This window comes from Leopardus geoffroyi, chromosome A1 (genome assembly GCF_018350155.1).
Source record: "Leopardus geoffroyi isolate Oge1 chromosome A1, O.geoffroyi_Oge1_pat1.0, whole genome shotgun sequence".
NCBI lineage: Eukaryota > Metazoa > Chordata > Mammalia > Carnivora > Felidae > Leopardus > Leopardus geoffroyi.
The window spans coordinates 102,184,948-102,204,627 of NC_059326.1; the positions used below are offsets into that span (position 1 = coordinate 102,184,948).

The window sequence follows — 19,680 nt, forward strand, 5'->3', positions numbered from 1 at the left end:
ATTATTATTTTTTTTTTTTGAGAAAGAGAGAGAGTGAGAAAGGAAGCATGAATAGAAAGGCAGCGGGGGGGGGGGGGTATAGAATCCAAAGCAGGCTCCATACCCAGTGTGGAGCCCCGCATGGGGCCTGATCTCACTACTGTGAGACCATGACCTGAGCCGAAATCAAGAGCCCGAATGAACCACCCAAGTATCCCCTGATTGACCAGCTATAAATCACAGCTTCCAAAGGCCTCTCCTTGGGTTCAAGGCATTTACTAGAGCAGCTCACGGAACTCAGGAAATTCATTTACCCACTAGAATGCCAATTGATTGCAAAAAGATATTAAAGGGTTTAACTCAGGAACAGCCAGATAGAAGAGACAGATATAGCAAAGTATGCGCGAGGGCACAGCATTTCCATGGCTTTGGTAAGCATGAAACTCTCCCCACATCTCTACATGTTCACCAGCCTGGAAGCTCTCCCAGCCCCGACCTTTTGGGTTTTTTATGGAGGCTTCATAACAAAGGCAAGATTGATTAAATCACTGCCTATTGGCAATCCGTTCAACCTCTAGCCCCCCTTCCCTCCCCAGAAGTCAGGGGATGGGACTCAAAGTTCCAACCCTCTAATCACATGGTCGGATCCACTGGCAAACAGCCCTCAGACTTAGGTGCTTTCAAAAAGTCATCTCATTAATATAACAAAGGGCAAGTTTATTGCTCTCATTACTTAGAAAATGCCAAGAGTTTTATGAGCTCTGTGCCAAAACTGGGGATGAAGGTCAGATATATATTTCCTATTATAAATTGAAGGACCGCAATCCCTTCCCTAAGATTCTGAACATTGAATGTGGTACACAAGATAATTATAGCCCTGGCTCCACAACCATCAGAGTGAGAAAACAAGATAACCTCTGGCCTTCTAGAACTGTTACTGCAGGCAAAAGTATAGTCTGACAGTCCATCGTAAGAGTTACTGAATGGCAGAAAGCAAACATTCAATGATGTCTGAGAGGAGAGTGGAGAGACGAGCCTTGGTTCAGCATCACCACATGCTCTCAGGTGATGCCTGCTATCCCAAACCCAAAAACTGTGAACTTAAAACCAATAGGGTAAAATCTCCCAGTAAAATATTCATTTGGCACTATCCATTCACCATGTCTGTGGTGATCTTTCTCAACTTACTGTCTCATTTCTCAGAGTACAATTGAGATTCTGTGGCTTTACTTAAAAAGTTTAGGAATTTGAAGTGATGGGAACCCAATCACCAGGTATTAATTTAGGTGTCAATCTTTTCCACCCATAGTATCTAACTCCTTAGTTTCACTTGCCCTTTTGTTGTCTGCCTGAGGGTGAGGTCTGTCCAGTCATACAGACCCCCATTTCCTTAATAGAAAGCACTTCTAAGCTTAGGCTCCTCCCTTCACCTCTTGTAGTAGAATTTCTTAGGGAAGAATTTCACCTCCCCATGGAATATATTCAGCCAGAAAAACACTCTCGACTGGATATCTGGTTGTAAAATAATCAAGTCGGCCAACTTACCTCCTACCCTATACATATGTTAAGTCAAAATGGATCAAAGATCTAAATGTAAGAGCTAAAAGTCTGTGCCAAATGAAAGAAGCCAAAGAAGTCCTATTATATGAAATGTCCAGAAGAGGCAAATTCATAGTGACCAGTAGTAGATGAGTGGTTCCTAGAGACTGAGGTGAGAGAGGAACAGAGAGTGATTGCCAATAGGTGTAGGGTTTCTTTTAGGGGCGATTAAAATGCTCTCAAATTAGATAGTGGTGATGGTTGCACAACCCTGTGAATGTACTAAAATCCACTGCATTTTACACTTTAAACTGGTAAATTTTATGTTATGTGAATTATATCTTATTAAAAAAAAAAAAAAACGAAACAACTTTCAACATGTTCTTGAACCAAAGATGCTTCTCATACCTCAGAGTCCTCAGCTTCTAGAGCCTACTGAGCACCAACACCATAACCACATGCTCGGGATGCTATCTTTCCACCTCCCATAAATTCACCCGACACCTTCTCCTGAAACCAATTCTGTGTGAACTCTGAGAGTTTTTATAACAACTCTCAAACTAGATACTTGAAATGGCAACTATTTGTTTAGCTCAAGATTCTGCAAGTTGGCAAGATGAGCTAGGCTTAGCTGAGTTCTTCTGGTCCTGGATAGTTTCATGTACTTGTGCCCAATTTCTGGGTCATCTACAAGACTACCTACTCTAGAACTGCCTCAACAAGGTAGATCATCTTTGTCCACAGGGTGGCGCATTTTCCAGGTAGGCTGGGATTTTGTCATGGAGGCAGCAGAGTTCCAAGAGGGAGGGACGACAGCCGAGATTCAAGGGAAGGGACGTAACTGTCCCTGCTGGATGGGAGAAGGTGCAAAGACACAGGGTAAGGTAGGAAAGGGTAAACGATACTGGCTAGTTTTGTAATTTATCATTTCCTAGAGCACAAGTTCCAGGACAACAGCTGTGCAATGGGTCTAGAAAACAACCAGTACACATCATGGAAGGATAACCGAGGGTCCCAGGAGGGAATTTCTAAGAGGAAAAATAAAGAAATTGAGAGACAATTTCATGTGTTCGAGTAGATTGAAAGGAGTTTCAGAATTCTTTCAGAAAGTCCTAGTAGGGATTATAGGACCACAAAAAAACAATTTCTTCAAGGATTAATTAGGCAGGTAATACAATTGTGCGGGGTGGCCAAAGCAAAGAATGGGCTGTAGAGTACGTTGAAATGATCATTTTAGGAAAAATAAAAAGGACTTCAAAAGTATTCAATATAATAGAGAAGGCATTGTATGTATGGTCATATTTACATATTTACCTACTTTCAGATTTATGTGGTTATAATAATCCAAACACTGGATATTAATCTAACCACCAAAAAATGTAATGAAAGTAAAATGAGAGAAAAGGTGCAGAGAGGTGTAGGTTTTGGGGTCGGGAAATGAGGTGAACGTTGGGGAATCAAAACCCACGGATCCATAGAAAATGCAGAACATCTCAACTACTGCTGGAAGAAACAGAGACATGTCTCTGAAGCGCTGAGAAAGTCCTCCGAGGCAAGCTGAAAAGGAGCTATGTAAAACTAAGCAGCACATGTAAGAAACTTAGATTGTCTTATATATTGGTATACCATATAGGTCTAAGAATAAGTTTCTTTGAAGAATTCTGGGCAAAGTAGTACAAGGTTTAATTCAAAACAGGTGCTAATTACATTTAAATAAACATAGGGAAAGCGATTTTCAGATTTTCAATTATACATGGTCAATCTTTGCGGCTACCCTTAAAAATAGTAGTTAATGTAGGCCACAGAACGATAATAAATGCTGTTGAAATGCCAAAGATGGCTGGAAAGTCTTTCCCAACTCATCAGGGTTTGCTTGAAATGACCGTACCCATAAGCATGAGTTTAAAATCATTACGGGATGATTATCCCTCTCCTCCTTGAAGATAAATTTGGTAACTTCATATTAAGCAGGGCCTTCTAATTTAAGGACAACCTTGGACTTCATACTGAGAAAATTAGTGTGTATAAATCCATACAAAGTCTACAGCAGCAGAACATGAAGGGAAACAAATTCCTGGATGATGAAATAATCTCTTCCTCCTCTAGTTTCGGTCCAGCACTTATTTTTAGTTCAAAGGCTTCATAATTTTTATAAAATAAGATCACCCATAAATCTTCCCTGTCAGAAAACCAACAGTAATTGACAGAGCTTTTGGGATCTTGGCTTCCTTGAAGCAATTCTCTTTCATTTTCTGAAAACCACATACCAAGGCCAGTTAGATTGATGTATTGGCTGGTGGTGATGGGTAGGCCCCAGAACAAGGAACTGGCCAGAGCCACTGTTCCCAGAGGCTTACTCATGAGCCACACCTGAGTTCAATACGCAGTTTTGCTGTGTAATACTCTTAAAGAGAGCTTGTGGATAATAAACAAAATGCATTTCAGGAGCAAAACCACTGTGTCCTGTTGAACAGACCCCATCTTCAGAGCTACTGGGAAACCAAACATCTCTTTTGTGATTTTTGAGGCCAACAAAAAGGAATCAGACCAATCTATAATTTCTGGCCTTCATGTCTCATTGGTCACTTCAAATATCTAGATGGGCAGTGGAGGGGCGGGCAGTAACTTTAACCAAACCATTTTAATAGTTTTAAATTACCTTCATATGGATATATGTCTATAGAAATACAATTCGAAGAAAACCCATTTGAAGATTAAAGGCAAGTATTTAATTTCTTTCGTTTAACTGACAGGACATCTATAGTGTTTCTACTTTGTGAAGAGACCTGGACAAAATGGCGGATGGGGGAGAGGGGAAAGTGGGTGATAGGCATTGAGGAGGGCACCTGTTGGGATGAGCGCTGGGTGTTGTATGGAGACCAATTTGACAATAAATTATATATATATATATATACACACACACACACACACACACACGTATATATACATGTATATATACACGTATATATGTATATATATATACACGTATATATACATGTGTGTGTGTGTGTATATATATATATACACACACACACACACACACACACACACACACATATAGATTAAAAAAAAGATACCGTAGCAAACTCACGTCCTGAAGGCAAATTTGGTCTATAGCCCTGCTGGGTTTGCTTGTTATGTTGAGTTCTAATTTGAATGTTTCCAGCCCAGCATCCACTGGCCAGCTCAGTCTCTGCTGATTTACATTTGGCTTCTCCACACAATTGTATTTATTACCCACCTAACCCCCCGAAGAACTTGGCCTCGCAGCTGTGATGTAAAAACTCAGTATACTATATAGGAAATGAAGTTAACTGGGGAAAAAATGCGTTGTGGAGAGAAACAGACTTTTCATCTGCAACAGATTCATGTGTGACTGCTGGTTCTGCTACTCAGTATCTATGTGATCTTAAGCCAACTGTAATACCTCCTTGATCCTTAGTTTTCTTTCCCGCAAAGGGAGCTACAAGTACCATCTCACAACGTGGTCGTGAGGATTAAACAAGTATTATTTCTTATTGACACAAGATGGGCCAGGTTGCAAAGTCTCTGCATAATTTGGGACCCATTCTTCCCCTCCCCCACTCCCCCCGTGGTATTTCCATCAATTCTGGCTGGGCGCCCGGACACGCTTCACAAAAGCAAGTGGTCACTTGAACGGGGCCATGAAGGATGGAAAGGAGATCATCTACATAGGGTAAGAAGAGAACTGTGGAGTACAAGGTGCTGCCCATCACTTATAGTCACATGTTCCTATCATATGGTACAATGCAATGCTGGCTATATTTTTACAGCCCTGTCTGGAATGGAACAGAAAGTAATTCCCAGGTTCCTGGAGCTGAGATCTGGAGTGTGAGAGCTTATAAGACCACTCATGACAGTCATGAAAAGAAACCTTAGGACTACAGGATTGGTCCCTAGAACCTGAGTGTGCATGGATACTTCTTGAGAACAAACTTAGATGCCCCCTCTTATTCAAATGACTTCTCCTAGGGCTCAGGGACAGGTGCATTATATTTTACATGGTTCTTAGGATGACTAGAATATGTCACCTAAGTCCTCCTGAGGAGACTTCTACAGCTAATTACACGAGGTGAGAGAAGAGTTCGTTGTGATTATATTGTGGGTGGATGAGTAGGGAGGTTTTTCTATGCAGACTGTGTAGTATCCGAAGAAATCATGACTTGTGCAGGTTAAGTAGGACTAGGCCATTTCTATCTAGTCCATTGTTGCATCAGGCTATCAGTCTGGAGCAGGCAATGATAAACATGTTTGTGGACATGAAGGTATGTGAACACTGTTTTCAACCCCCAAGATAGAAAGGCGGAACAAGTATCCGAGATCAAGAAGGCTGGTGCTTCAAGGAGATTAAAATTCTCTTTCGTTACAAGGGCTGCGAAAGTTATCACGAACATGGGGAGAAGGGAGGAATGGCCAAGTTCAGAGTATGAAGCGTGCGATTTAAGAAAGTGCACACATCATCATGACTACAGGGGGAGAGAAGATGCGAGATCCAATATAAAGCCCATTTTGAGAGCTCTCAAAGGAGTACAGGGGTTAGGAGGATGAAGTTCCCCCACCAGCGGTCTTGGTCCTTTTTCCCATGGCCTACAAGCTCTTTGAGAATGCTGATCCAAGCACTAGGTACCTGGCCTTACCACTCCCTGGCACTTTTGCCCGTGCCTCGTGATCCATGCTGTTTTCAAGTACTCACAGGAGACCCAGCAAGCAGCTTTTTGTATGGGCACATCACTTGTCCCCACTTCAAGGGGAAGATTAGGTGGTTTGGTATGAGTTTTGGCCAAGCTCTAGCCCTTTTGGAAGCCTATGATTTCCAAGAAATTGGAAGATTCTAATACTCACCATGCAATTTTCTAACACATTTTCCAGTTCTCTAGTCAAGGTGCTGACCCATTCTACTCAGGTCACCCCATAAGAATGCAGAATTCAGGGCAGAAAACTCCTCATAACCTACTCCTTCAAGGGTTAATTCATGTCCCAGCTGATAAAACTGTCAAATAGGAATATCCTGCGTTCAGGAATCTGGGGTCAGCCCTGCATCCAGGGTCACCCTGTTAGAAGCTGCAAATCACCCATCACTCCACTTCATAAAAACAGCATTTTGTTGTATTCTCCCTTGGTCACTAAACCATGGGTCTTCACAGGTAGCTATTTTTGCCATCATATGGTGGGAAAATTGATGGACTCCCCCAAATCTCTCAGGAAACAGGAGTGTGAGTAAGGTCAGCTTCCAACATTTGCAAATCATCAGATGGCCATGCTGTTTACCAAAGTGCTGTATTTCCTACGTGTACCACATGGAATGTGGCCACTGATCCCTACTGAATAATGAGTGACTGGATCCGGAACCTTATGTTAGCACAAATTGTACTCTTCAGGAGATCCCTGATATGCCCATCAGGGATCCTGTTGGACTAAAACTGTCAGAGAGATTCTAACACAAGTGGATCGTGGACACATGATCAACTCACATGGTTGTTGGTGGGTTTCAGGAAATAGACATCTAAAAACAAAGGATTCAAAGTCCCACATGACAACAATCCACAGAACCTGAATTAACTTGACATTGGCATGTTCTCTCTGATCGCCCGATCTTCTTCATTCCCTGTTTGTCATATAGACTGCTTCCCTCGTTGACATTGACATTTGCATATACTAATTTAAAGGCAGCATGATAAAAGGAATGGAGATATGAAGGATGAATTACTTAAAAGGATATATATACTAAGCTGTGTGGATAGAAATATAGGTTGGGATTATGATGGAATGGGCTATAAAACCATCCTTAACTATTGACCTTATTCTACAGGTCATGTTAAGACACTGAAGGCTTTTAACAAAATGTAAACTACTTTAGAAAGATAACTTGAGAAGGAGTGTGGAGAATACCATGTAAAATTTAAAGACAAGAAGCAAGGAAGTGATCCCAGACGAGTACATATAAATTTAAAAAAATTTTTAAAAATGGAAGCATGACCCATGGCCTTGCCCAGAGCAATGGAGAGGAGCAAAGAAATACTAGAGATGATTCAGAGATGTAATTTACAGAATTTGGTAGGCAAATGGCTGGGTAAAAGTGATGAAAATAAAGAGAAGTATGATGATTTTAGCCTAGGGTCTTCGAGGAGAACATTAAGCCAGGACAGAGTTCAAGGAGAATCCAACTGGGAGAAAGAGGAGTTCTATGTGAATGTGTTAAAACTAAGGGAGGGGCAGGTCATTTAATATGGACACATCAAGCCAACGGAGCTTGGGAGAAAAGGAGACAGGGGGACATGGAAACTATCAATACAGCCACAATATAATACTTCCAGCTTCGTCACCTACCAAGAAGTAGGTGAGGTTGTCTAGAACAAGGAGAAGAGGGGCATACAGAGCCTTCAGGAGCATTATATTAATAGACACGGTGATGGAAGAAGGGCTGATAAGCGATCCTAAGAAGAAAACAAACGATATATGGGGATGTAGTGGGTACTTTCTGTTTGCCCTTCCAAATCCACTTTCCACCCTTGTCCATTGACAGTCAGGCTCACTGAACCACTGGTAAGCAGTGGCAGAAATCAGAGTTGGGGAGAGAGTGAAGTTGGAGTATTTATTCCCCTAGCCCTCTCCCTACTAGATTGCCCTAGACGAGCTCTCTCTCTCTCACAAGTGCACAGCTTCTGTTGGGGTTTCTCTCCATGTGGCAGTTGAGCTAACTGCTCCTGCCTCTGAGCCCTACGGGTGCTCACAGCTCCTCTGTCTATATCCCCAGCAAATTGCCCCCACCTTGCAGGCTTCCCGACCTCTGTCAAGAGCCCCTCGATCACACTCCCTTCAATTTCTCAGTATGAACGTGCCATCTGTTTCCTGATGGTATCCAGGCTGATTCAAGGGGTCAGTCCAGGAGGGTGCAATACCCTGGAAACCACGGTAGAAGAGTTGACGTAAACGCTCCAGACCACCTCATGAGATAAGGACTAAAAAGCAGCAGAGTTGGACATCTGTGCTCAGAAGACTGAAACGGTGCGGGCAGGAGTCAGGATGCAAGCTTTGGTGAAAGAAATGAAAGGTGAGAGAAAATAGAGGCATTCGAAATAGAAAATAGTGCTTCAAAAAAGCTGGTGGGCTAGGGAGGAGACAGGGAACAGGACACCTGTCTGAAACAGAACTAATCTATGCCTTTGAAGTTACGGTGAGATGGAAATAGCACCAGGAAACTGCTTTTTCTTTTCTTTCTTTCTTTTCTCTTCTTTTTTTTTTTTTTTTTTTTTGTCACTTGCTTCACCGTCACATGATTCAAATGGCCTCCTTAAATTAGCAAATCACCTTCTCTCTGGGATTTTAATTTGCCACCCAGCTTTCAGACATGACCAAAGAGACAACTGGAAAGGAAATACCTAGTTCAGGCTTACCTCTCTGAGTCCTTGCAATCATTAATCCTTTATGGGACACCGTAAACCACCTCTAGGAAAATGACGGTTCTTTATTGCTTGTTAAAAATATTTACATTTTCCTCTCCCAGCCGTATATAAGGAATTGATATTTTCTGAATTGCTAAGTCAATAACATCTTCCTCGAGCCATCAAAGGATTTGACAAACCAGCAAAACATGAGAGGTTCTGTTGCAAATAAGGGGGCGGCACTCAGGCCGTCAGGCAATTAAGTGGACCTGAATAAGCTGATGTAATTAAGCCTCTTACTGCATAATTATCTTTATTTTAAATGTGTCTTTTGATGAAACATCTGTTCCCTGCTCCAGATATGAAAAGAGGGACCCACGCTCATGAAGAAAACAGAGCTTGCGAGGCCCTCACACATGCTGCCTGGGCTGCTCAGATCCAAGGCAACAAATGTTGTCATTTGTCCCATCTTTGCATGCAAGAGGCAGGTGTCTTCCTGTCCTCAACCCACATTCGCCTGACCTCCGGGCTCACAGCAGCTGCCTAGGGCCCCGTTACACAAAGCAGTCCCCGGGTGCGGAGGGGACGCTCAGAAGCAAGGAGGCAATTAGCCGTAAGGGCAAGCACTTTGACCATCTGCAAAGGGGGACAGTCAGACGCGTTCGCCAAGTAAAGGTGGGGTAGTGGTCAGCAGGACCCCCGTGGGTGCCCATCCCCGGCAGCAGCGCATGACCCCCTCCCCTAAATCAAAGGTAAATACAACGAGTCAAACCTGACTAACGTGGGGCCACAGTCCCTGCATGTATTTTGTACGGCACCTTTGTCTGTGGTCACTTCTGCAGGCCCCAGACTCCAGAAGGTCAGTTCCCCATGTTTGTCTGAATCGAGGATTTCGAAGTCACAAGCTTCAGCAGGAAACAGACCTGGTTTTATATTCTGGGGCTGCTCCTTGTGGGCCAGGTGACCAACCACTTCCTCTCTTGCAGCCTCAATTGACTTAACTCCCGATCGAAAATAATTATACCTATCTTGCCACATGAGTTCGAGAATTAAGAGGTGGGCAGAGGGCCTAATGTAGTGCATTGAATACAGCAGCCACTCTCCTTACTAGAATAAACATTAGCTCCCCTCGCTTTGTCTAACTCCCCTCCTCCCCCTGGCCATGCAGAAGCCCAAATGTTCACTTCCTACTGACGAGAAACCCACTGTCAAGACCCTGACCGTGGTTCCTGTTTACGACGGTGACATAGAAAGATCTGAAAGTCACCTCCTCCCCTGAACACTCTGAATCTATAGCTATTTATGGAACAGTGTGCTCAGGAAAGAATATCAAACCCTGAGTGGGTGACTTGAACCTATCAGGCAAATGAGAGAGTGGGGAGGAGAGGCTGGCACAGTGTCTTGCCCGAAAGCCCATCCGCGGTGCAGCTGCCCACACTTAGGAGGAAACTCTAAACCCCGAGCTTCTCACCGAGGAGGAAAGGGTGTGAAACCCACATCAGGCTCCCCAGCATTTGACATTTGCGCCTCAGAGGTAAGCCTTTAGAGCTATTTCTCTCCATGAGCACCTTAATATTTGCACCACTTGAGCTTTTAGTATGCCCTGCTCTCTCTTCTTCTTTTAAGAGCTCCACTGAAACATAATTCACATATCATACAATTTAGTCCTTCAAAATAATACAATTCAAGGGCTTTGGCTACATTCACAGACTTGTGCGTCCAGCACCGCAGTGAATTACAGAACATGTTTACCGGCCCCCAAAGAAACCCTACTCCTCCCTAGTCATCACCTCCCAACCACGCTGCCCCTCGCCACAGTCCAAGGAAATAATTAATCTACTTTGCAGCTCTATGAATTTATCTACCCTGGCCTTTTCAGACAAATGGAATCATACAATAAAGGGCCTTTATATCTGTCATCTTTCACTTAGCACAATGTCACTAAGGTTCACCCACGTGGTAGCATATTAGTATTTCAAGTATTTTTTTTACTGCCAAATAATATCCCATTCTATGGATCACCACATCTTACTCATCCATGCATCAGTTGATGAACAATCAGACTGTTTCCATTTTCCCCCTATTGTGACGAATGCTGCCACGAGGCTTAATGTGTAACATTTGACATAAACAGGTGATATCAATTCCAGAAGTCACATTGTTGGGTCACATAGTAACTATTTTTAGATTTTTGAGCAACTCCCAGCTTTTCTGAGGTGGCTACACCGTTTTAAATTCCCACCAGCTGTGTATGAGAGTTCTTGTTTTTCCACGTCTCATCAAAATGTTTATTATTTGTCCTTTTGATTAGAGCCACCATAACGGGTGCGAAATGGTAGCTCCTTGAGGTTGTGGTTGTTTTTTTGTTTTTTGTTTTTAACCTTTACGGTTTTGATTCACACTCCCTTGACGGCTTCGGTCTCTCTTGCAGAAAACATTTCGGCGACACCCACTATAAGCCATTGCCTCTTGGGAATATTCTGCCCCGATTCTTCTGTACTTCCTAGAGGACTACCAGCCAATATGCTTCGCCACGGGAAGACAGCTGCCTAAGAAGGTGCTAGACCTTTGTGACGATTTGTACCACATCTTTCTGCCCTGGGAAAGGACATGAGAGGTACATTAGGAGTAACTCAAACCAAGGACATTAGTGAATTATTAGACATCATGTTAATTAACAATACACTGAGGGAGCATCTCAGAGGCTAAGCCAAGAGGGCAAGTTGAAATCAGATTATTAATTCACTATTTACAGCCAAGCTTTAATACCCTATCACTAGTGATACCTGTGATATCATGTATTTATAGGTCACTTACACAGAAGCAGAACACAGAAATTTAAAATGGCATCCAAAGAGCAGGTTATGAACCCTGAGTGTAACGTCAGATTCCAAAGATTTTAAACAAGATCCTAACTTCCGGTAACATTATTCCATATTCTATACGGTGGAAAACATAATTTGCCCAAGGGGTTATTTGGAGATTTAATTAAGATAAAGTTATTGGGCCTGCTTTATAAACTGTAAAATGCTATGTGGATAATTATTAGCTAATAATTATCGACAGCATAGTTCACATTTCCTGAAAATTTATTCTGTGACAGGGCTGTCCTTCAAAGGCAACTAATACGATGTTTTAATGGGACTGAGAAAAGAGAACCCCAAGCTCACGTGACATCTTTTTTTCCTTCTGTATGTGATCACACCATCTGTATAACCATCAGTGGCCAGCAGCTTTGGCTGAAATCCTGAGGGAAGCGAAACCGTCATGCATAACCCACCAGGTCACAATCAGTAGTGGTTCTCGTATTGGGTGTCCCCAGTTGTATGGACGGGAGAGGAGAGGTATGGGACCTCTGAATGCAGCAGGGGGGCAAAAGAAACAGCCTCGGGGAAAACCCTAGGTGGGGTGGGGGCATGACCTCACAAACATCTGCATGCCAAGACAGCGGGTGTGTGCCCTCCCAAGGGTAAGCATGACCGTGTGGCAGGCATGAATTTATCCTCTGGGTCTTCACGTGTGGCTGCCTTCAGCCGGGGGCTCCCCTGGACGGGAAGACCCGAGATGGCCTCCCTCACGTTCCTGGCAGCTTGGCAGCCTGTGGGCTCAGGCAGATTATTTCTCCCGTGTGGGGCCCTGCATCCTTCTTTAAGCTCCATCAGCTTCCTTTCAGGGGGGGATTCAGGGCCGCACTCCAAGAGGGCAAAGACAGAAACTGCATGGTCTCTGGAAGCCCATATCCCAGAACTCAGACATCACTCCATTCAAAGTCAAAGCTGAGTCACAAGGCCAGCCCACAGACAATGGGGTGAGGGAACAGGATCTACCTCTTGATGTTGGAGAACATCCTGTTTCTTCACTATTTTTTCAGCTCTATTGAGGTAAAATTGACTACGAAAACTTTAATACATTTATTTATTTATTTTTGAACCATGAAATTTATTGTCAAATTGGTTTCCATACAACACCCAGGGCTCATCCCAACAGGTGTCCTCCTCAATGCCCATCCTCCCCCCTCCCCCCTCCCCCCCCCAATCAACCCTCAGTTTGTTCTCAGTTTTTAAGAGTCTCTTAAGGGGTGCCTGGGTGGCTCAGTTGGTTAAGCATCCCACCCTGGCTCAGGTCATGATCTCGCTCATGGTTCATGAGTTCGAGCCCCACGTCAGGCTCTGTGCTAAACGCTCAGAGCCTGGAGCCTGCTTCAGATTCTGTGTTTACCTCTCTCTCTGCCTCTCTCCTGCTCACGGTCTGTCTCTGTCATAATAAATAAAGGTTAAAAAAATTTTTTTAATAAAAAAATAAGAGTTTTTTCCCTCCCTAAGTTTTTTTCCCCTCCTTCCCTTCCCCCATGGTCTCCTGCTAAGTTTCTGAACATCCGCATATGAGTGAAAACATATGGTATCTGTCTTTCTCTGCCCGACTTACTTCACGTAGCATAATACCCTCCAGTTCCATCCACGTTGCTGCAAATGGCATGATTTCACTCATTCTCATTGCCACATAGTATTCCGTTGTATATATAAACCACACTGTAATACATTTAAAGCATACAGTCTGATGATATATGTATGTCTACACTGTGGAAGGATTCCCACTATCAAGTTAATCAACACGTTCATCTCAAGCATTTTCTTTGTGTGAGAGAGAGAACTCAGTTTCTACCCTCGTAGCACATTTCACTCAGACAACGGTCTCAGTAACTACAACCGCCATGTTATACGTCAGATCATCAGATCTTATAACTGAATGTTTCTACCCTTTTACGACTCTATCTGTCCCACTCCTGAGTCCCTGACAACCACATTTTATCCTGTGTCTAGGAGTTCACTTTTTTTTTTTTCTTCCTAAGATTCCACGTACAAGTGACACTATGCAAGCCGTGTTTTTCTGTCTGGATCATTTCGTTTAACATAATGTCCCCCAGGTTCATCCATGTTGTCACAAATGTCAAGGTTGCCTTCTTTTGAAAGGCCAAGTAAGATCCATTGTATGTACATATGTGTTTGCATGTGTACACACACACACACACACACACACACATACACACACACCACCACAGCTTCTGTATCCATTCATTTGCTCATGGATGCTTAGATTGTTTCCAGACCTTGGCTGTTGTGAATACTGTTGAAATTACTATGGGAATACAGAGATCTCTTCAAGATAGTAATTTTGTGTTCTCTGTATGTATACCCAAGAATGGGATTGCTGGATCATATGGTAGTTCTATTTGTAATTTTTTGAGGAATCTCCATATTCTTTTTCATCGGGGCTGTACCAGTTTGCATTCCCCCCAACAGCGCACAGGGATCCCCCTGCCCTTTATGTTTTATTTTTTATTATCTTTTCATTTAAAATTTTTTTAATGTTTATTTATTTTTGAGAGAGACAGAGACAGAGACAGAGACAGAGAGAGACAGAGCCCAAGTAGGGAAGGGGCAGAGAGAGAGGGAGACGCACAACTTGAAGCAAGCTCCAGGCTCCAAGCCGTCGGCACAGAGCCTGACACGGGGCTCAAACTCACAAACCGTGAGATCATGACCCGAGCTGAAATCGGACACTTCACTGAATCAGCCACCCAGGCGCCTCTATTTTTTATTTATTTTTTTTACATCTCGACAGCATTTGTTATGTCCTCTCTTTTCAATAATACACATCCTAAGGGGAGTAGGTTAACATCTCATTGTGATGTTAACTTGCATTGCTCTGATGATTAGTGATGTTTTGAGCGCTGATCCAGGTTACTGTTTTTATGTCAATACTATACTGTTTTGATTGCTACAGCTTTGCAATATTGTTTAAAATCAGGGTGAATCCGGGGCGCCTGGGTGGCTCAGTCGGTTAAGCGTCCGACTTCAGCTCAGGTCACCATCTCGCGGTCCATGGGTTCGAGCCCCGCGTCGGGCTCTGGGCTGATGGCTCGGAGCCTGGAGCCTGCTTCTGATTCTGTGTCTCCCTCTCTCTCTGCCCCTCCCCCGTTCATGCTCTGTCTCTCTCTGTCTCAAAAATAAAGGTTAAAAAAATTTTTTAAATAAAAATATATAAATAAAAATAAAATCAGGGTGAATTATGCCTCCCGCTTCATTCTTCTATTTCAAAATTGCTTTGGCTATTCAAGGTCTTTCTGGTCCCATTCAAATTTTAGGATGGTTTGAGGCTCTTGTAAAAGGGATCGTTTGCTTCATTTCTCTTTCCAGTAGTTTGCTGTTAGAGTACCAAAAATGTAACTGGTTTTTGCCAGGAGCTTACTCTTACTTCAGTGCCATGAGGTCAATTATTGCTTTACCCCCTTTTTTTTTTTTAGAGAAAGAAATTGAGACCTAAGCTTGTGTGACACATCCAGGTTTGAAGCCCAGTGTGTCTGATACATATTACCGACCTGGAGAAAAGTAATCTTGCTTGCTGTGACCAGAACCCTTATGGAAAACTTCTCTCCACCTCTCAGTCTGTCAGGACTGAAAGAATGGTTTTCTTGAAATATTTCATCCAAGAGATTCCTCTTCCCCTTTAGAAAACTTGAATCCTCTTTCCCTGATCTTCAATTTTGGCCTTCTCTTTTTAAAAAAAATTTTTTAAGTTTATTTATTTTGAGGAGACAGCACAAGAAGGGATGAGACAGAGAGAGAGGAAGAGAGAGAGAGAGAGAGGGAGGATTCCCAGCAAGCTCCATGCAGTTGGCTCAGAGCCCGAAGTGGGGCTTGAACCCACGAACCACAAGATCATGACCTGAGACAAAATCAAGAGTCAGATGTCCAACTGACTGAGCCACCCAGGCACCCCCAATTTTGCCCTTCACTTAATGTCCATTGCCCTGTTACAGAAATGAGTTCTAAGCCAGGCCAAATTCAGTCCCAGAATCATGATGTAAACTTCGGAGAAAACATTAATTTTTCCTACTTCAAGAGATGATTTAACCAGTTTTGGCTAATGGAGTCGATACAGAGGTAGAAGTTCTATATGCTGGGTAATGATTTGGCCTGGGTTTTGATTTTCAAAGTCCTTCACCTGATATTCAGATACGTTTTGGTCACTAAATGGAAGTATTTATCCAAAGTCGTCTTTTAGAGGGGAGGACAAAGACCATAGAGAGAGCATAACACCACCGTTACGGAAAAGTAGAATGAAGGGCAAATAGAGATTGTAAGATGACGAGTTCTGCAAATGACTAGCTGTTTGATCTTGGGTAAGCCACTTCACCAGGTTAGGCCCCCATTTTCTCATCATTTAAATAAGAGGGTTAAGCTGGATGCTCTCTCAGCTTTTTCAGCTCTGACATTATTTGGATCTAGGACCAGCGCATAATTTCATGATATACTGTGCACATTTTTACTCCAAAACACATTCACATCATGTTAAATTAGACTGACTCATGTTCCCCCACATAAACAGTTGTGGCTACTGCCAAAATTTTGCTAACAAACAGAAAACAGACGTGGAGGGCTTCAAATTCTTTTTCCTTTAACGCTCTGAGCATTTTCGATGTGTTGAGAAACTGCAAGGTGTTTCTGTATGCTGTTCTTTATTTGACTCGTTAGATCACACCAAAAATATTTCGGAGAGCCTCTTTCCTACCTTTTCTGGAACATCATTCTAAGTTGAGCCAACATATTTGAACAAGTTGTCTTGATTTAAAAAAAAAAAAAAACACGTCTGTGTCAGAGAATAAAGCAAATGCACAAACTAGATGTTAATCTTTCTGTTTGATCAACCAAAATGTATTGATAAGTCCCTGCCAAACAGCTGAGATGTATTAAAAAAAAAAAAAAAAACAAACCAACAACAGCATGATTGAAATTGTGAAATGTTTTGGAAAGCAGGGACTGCAAGTATCATCTTCCCAGAAGATGTGATTATTCTCATGTGTTCCCATTTCACAGCAAACACGGACCCAATTGACATTTGGGGAGGGAGTCTCCCGGACAAACCACTTGTGGCATCCTTGGAAGTATGTCTAGATGACTATGCATTATGGGAAGGCCTGCTATTGTCCTAAACTGGAGATCGCATCCACTGAGCGTTCTGATTAAAAGCAACCTCAAGCAAGGACATAGCTCAGATTCGAAGCTACACCATTTGCTGGCCCCCGGATCAGTAACTACTTGACCTTTCCAAGGAATCCTGACTTGGGCAACTTAACCTAATGCACGGTGGGCTTAAGGAGCCCAAGTCTGCTTCTCTTCTCCTCGAATGCCCTTCGGGGCTCATCTAACGCGGCATCTTCTTCGCAACCGACTTGGTATTTGTGATCAGCTTAGAAGGCCAAGGAACACTAGACTAAATCAAGTTTTCCATGTCCTAACCTTGTCTCCACTCAAACGCCACAACAGCTTGTCTTAGGATGAGAAGAGGAGAAGGACAAACACGTATTTCTTCACTAGAATTTTGTCCTGGCCCCAACTCGGTGGTGTCGGAGACCATCCTGGACACATGCTTTTTCTACTATCTACCAGGCTTTTGCTTCAAATGCACTTATCTTTCCGCAGACCTGTCCCTCTTACTGCCAGCTCAGGCACCATCATTTTCCTGTACCCAATTATACTAATCTACGTACTTGTGGGGATCTGCGGAAAAATAAGCTTTCCATCACCGTGTGAAGAATGTAGGCAAATCCAGTGAAAAGAAGGGAAAGGACTCAGACTGGGGCAGAAGGAAAAGAGCAAGAAAACACACAGCTCTTGCCTCAGTGAACTGGCCTGTTACATTTCCCTGCCTACGTTCCCTGTCCTTATTTTAACTGCCCTCATTTTCTCTGACTTGATTTTCATTCACACTGAAAGTACTCTCCCATCTGAAAGAGTGATTAAATGTACTAGTTGAAGCACAACATCCATGTACTTCCCTGTGAGTCTTTAAGAAAGATCATCCACGTGGTATAGTGACTAGCGCCCTGGGACGGGGAGGGAGAGGGACCTCCTTTACCCCCAGGACAAGGGCTCACACATCAGGAGAAAGGAGGAATCCAGGCACAAGGTATGAATGAGACAAGAAATCCCCTGGATGCAGGGACCAGATTCATAGCCAGACCTTGACGGATTTGGAGGACAGAAAAATTCCCTCTTTGACCTGTACGTGCAAAGAATAAACTATGGCCACGTCATCAGCTTGGCAAGCACTTTAGCACTTTAAATGAAGGATAATGGACAGTGCATGTCTTCAGGGAAAAGCCCCCTGATTTACAGCACGTACCCAGACAGGGTCCAACTTCAGGCAGAGGACAAAGAAGGTGAGGTCCAGACAAGTTAGACCATCTAGATTTCAACAGCGTTACAGTGGGCTGTAACATCAACAACCCCAAAACAGGACTCTTCCTTAGGCTAAGCCACGTCTCAGATTTCTCTCCTCTGCCTGAGGCTGTGGTAATCACAATTCACTCTTGGGTCTGAGCAATCATTACTGTTGTTGGAAGGTTGTCAGGTGAAACCCAGGAAGAAGAGAAAAAAAAAAAAAAAAAAAAAAGATCATCCCCCAGTGCAGGGAACAGGGGCTCAGAGTCACTGACTTTGAATGTGTAAATTTTATATCCCACACCGGGGACGTAAGCACCACCGAGTTTTCACTGTGGATTTTGAGATTATCCAGTATCCAATTCATTTTCTAACAGGACTCTTGATTTCTTCTGGGAAATGGCTTCTCCACTGGACATAGTCTGCTGGGACAATAATCGGGCGCCAAGCCCTTCCCGAGCCCAAGGGATCAGACCACAATACAGACTGAGACAAATTGAGGTCCTTTCCCCAGTATTTAAATCTGAGCATAAGGTCAAAGGTCCTGGAAACGAGTAAATCTCCCCTCCATCCCCAAAGACGGTTCCTGCAGGGAATTCTAGAGCATCGTGCTTCTTCGCCTGTAGTGCTGCCTTATTTCCTGCCACATCCCAGCATGGTCTTCTAGACTTCTGGTAATTCTGTGTGCCTCTGATATCCTTCCAATAAATTCCTTCTAACTTGAGTCAGCCAAGAGTCATTGCTAGGGCTTACAGCCAAGGACATGTAACCAGTAAATACCAACACTCATACGAGGGTCATGGTACACAACCCATTCGTGCATTTCGCACCCACCTTACTTTCACAACACTGTGACACAGCTAGAGAAGATATTATTGATTGTCACTCGGCACATGAAAAAAACCACGAAGACACAAAGGGCTTCAGCAATTTGCCCGTGGTCTCACAGCGAAACAGTGTCCCCAAAACCCAAGACTTTTGACCTCACACCCACTGCCGTTCACACCACGTGGCAGTGAGGTCTCAGCTCCTTACCTGTTCCCCATAAAGCAGCAGAAGGAAACCGGTTTAATTGGACATAGCCACATTCCTTCATTAGCATTCATGTGACCACCGTCAGGGGACTCATCTTCAATTCCCTTTCAACGCACAAGAATCTAGATGGAAAAACATCCTTTAATATACTGCTACAGTGGGAGTGGAGCCAGACCACCACAGGATGACTTACCTACCTTTGGCAACAGTGAAAATGATGACAAAGTGGCTCTAATGTCCCCTATAATTGTTGCCTTTTAGGAGAGAGGTACCAAGGTCCATCATCACAGTCAAGAATCAAATGTCTCCCTGGAAACCAAAACAAACTTGCCTATTTCCCCAAAGGGTACCAGCACCAGTCAGGAAGGCTCTGAAAATGGGCCGGGCATCGCCAATAACTATTCCTCTGACCGAAGGGAATTCCAGACTCTTTTCTGGAGCCATAGGACTAAATTTAAAGTATCGGTGGAACTTCGCCGATCACTGCAATGTTTGTCTAA

At 43.3% G+C, this 19,680-nt stretch overlaps 1 long non-coding RNA gene across 1 annotated transcript; it reads left to right on the forward strand.

Annotated features, from left to right (window-relative positions):
• The first annotated feature begins 10,220 nt into the window (after window positions 1-10,220).
• Window positions 10,221-17,745, forward strand: LOC123600095. Its single transcript, XR_006713523.1, has 3 exons — window positions 10,221-10,455; window positions 11,353-11,478; window positions 16,799-17,745. It is a non-coding gene; the product is annotated as an uncharacterized LOC123600095 (long non-coding RNA).
• Window positions 17,746-19,680: the final 1,935 nt, after the last annotated feature.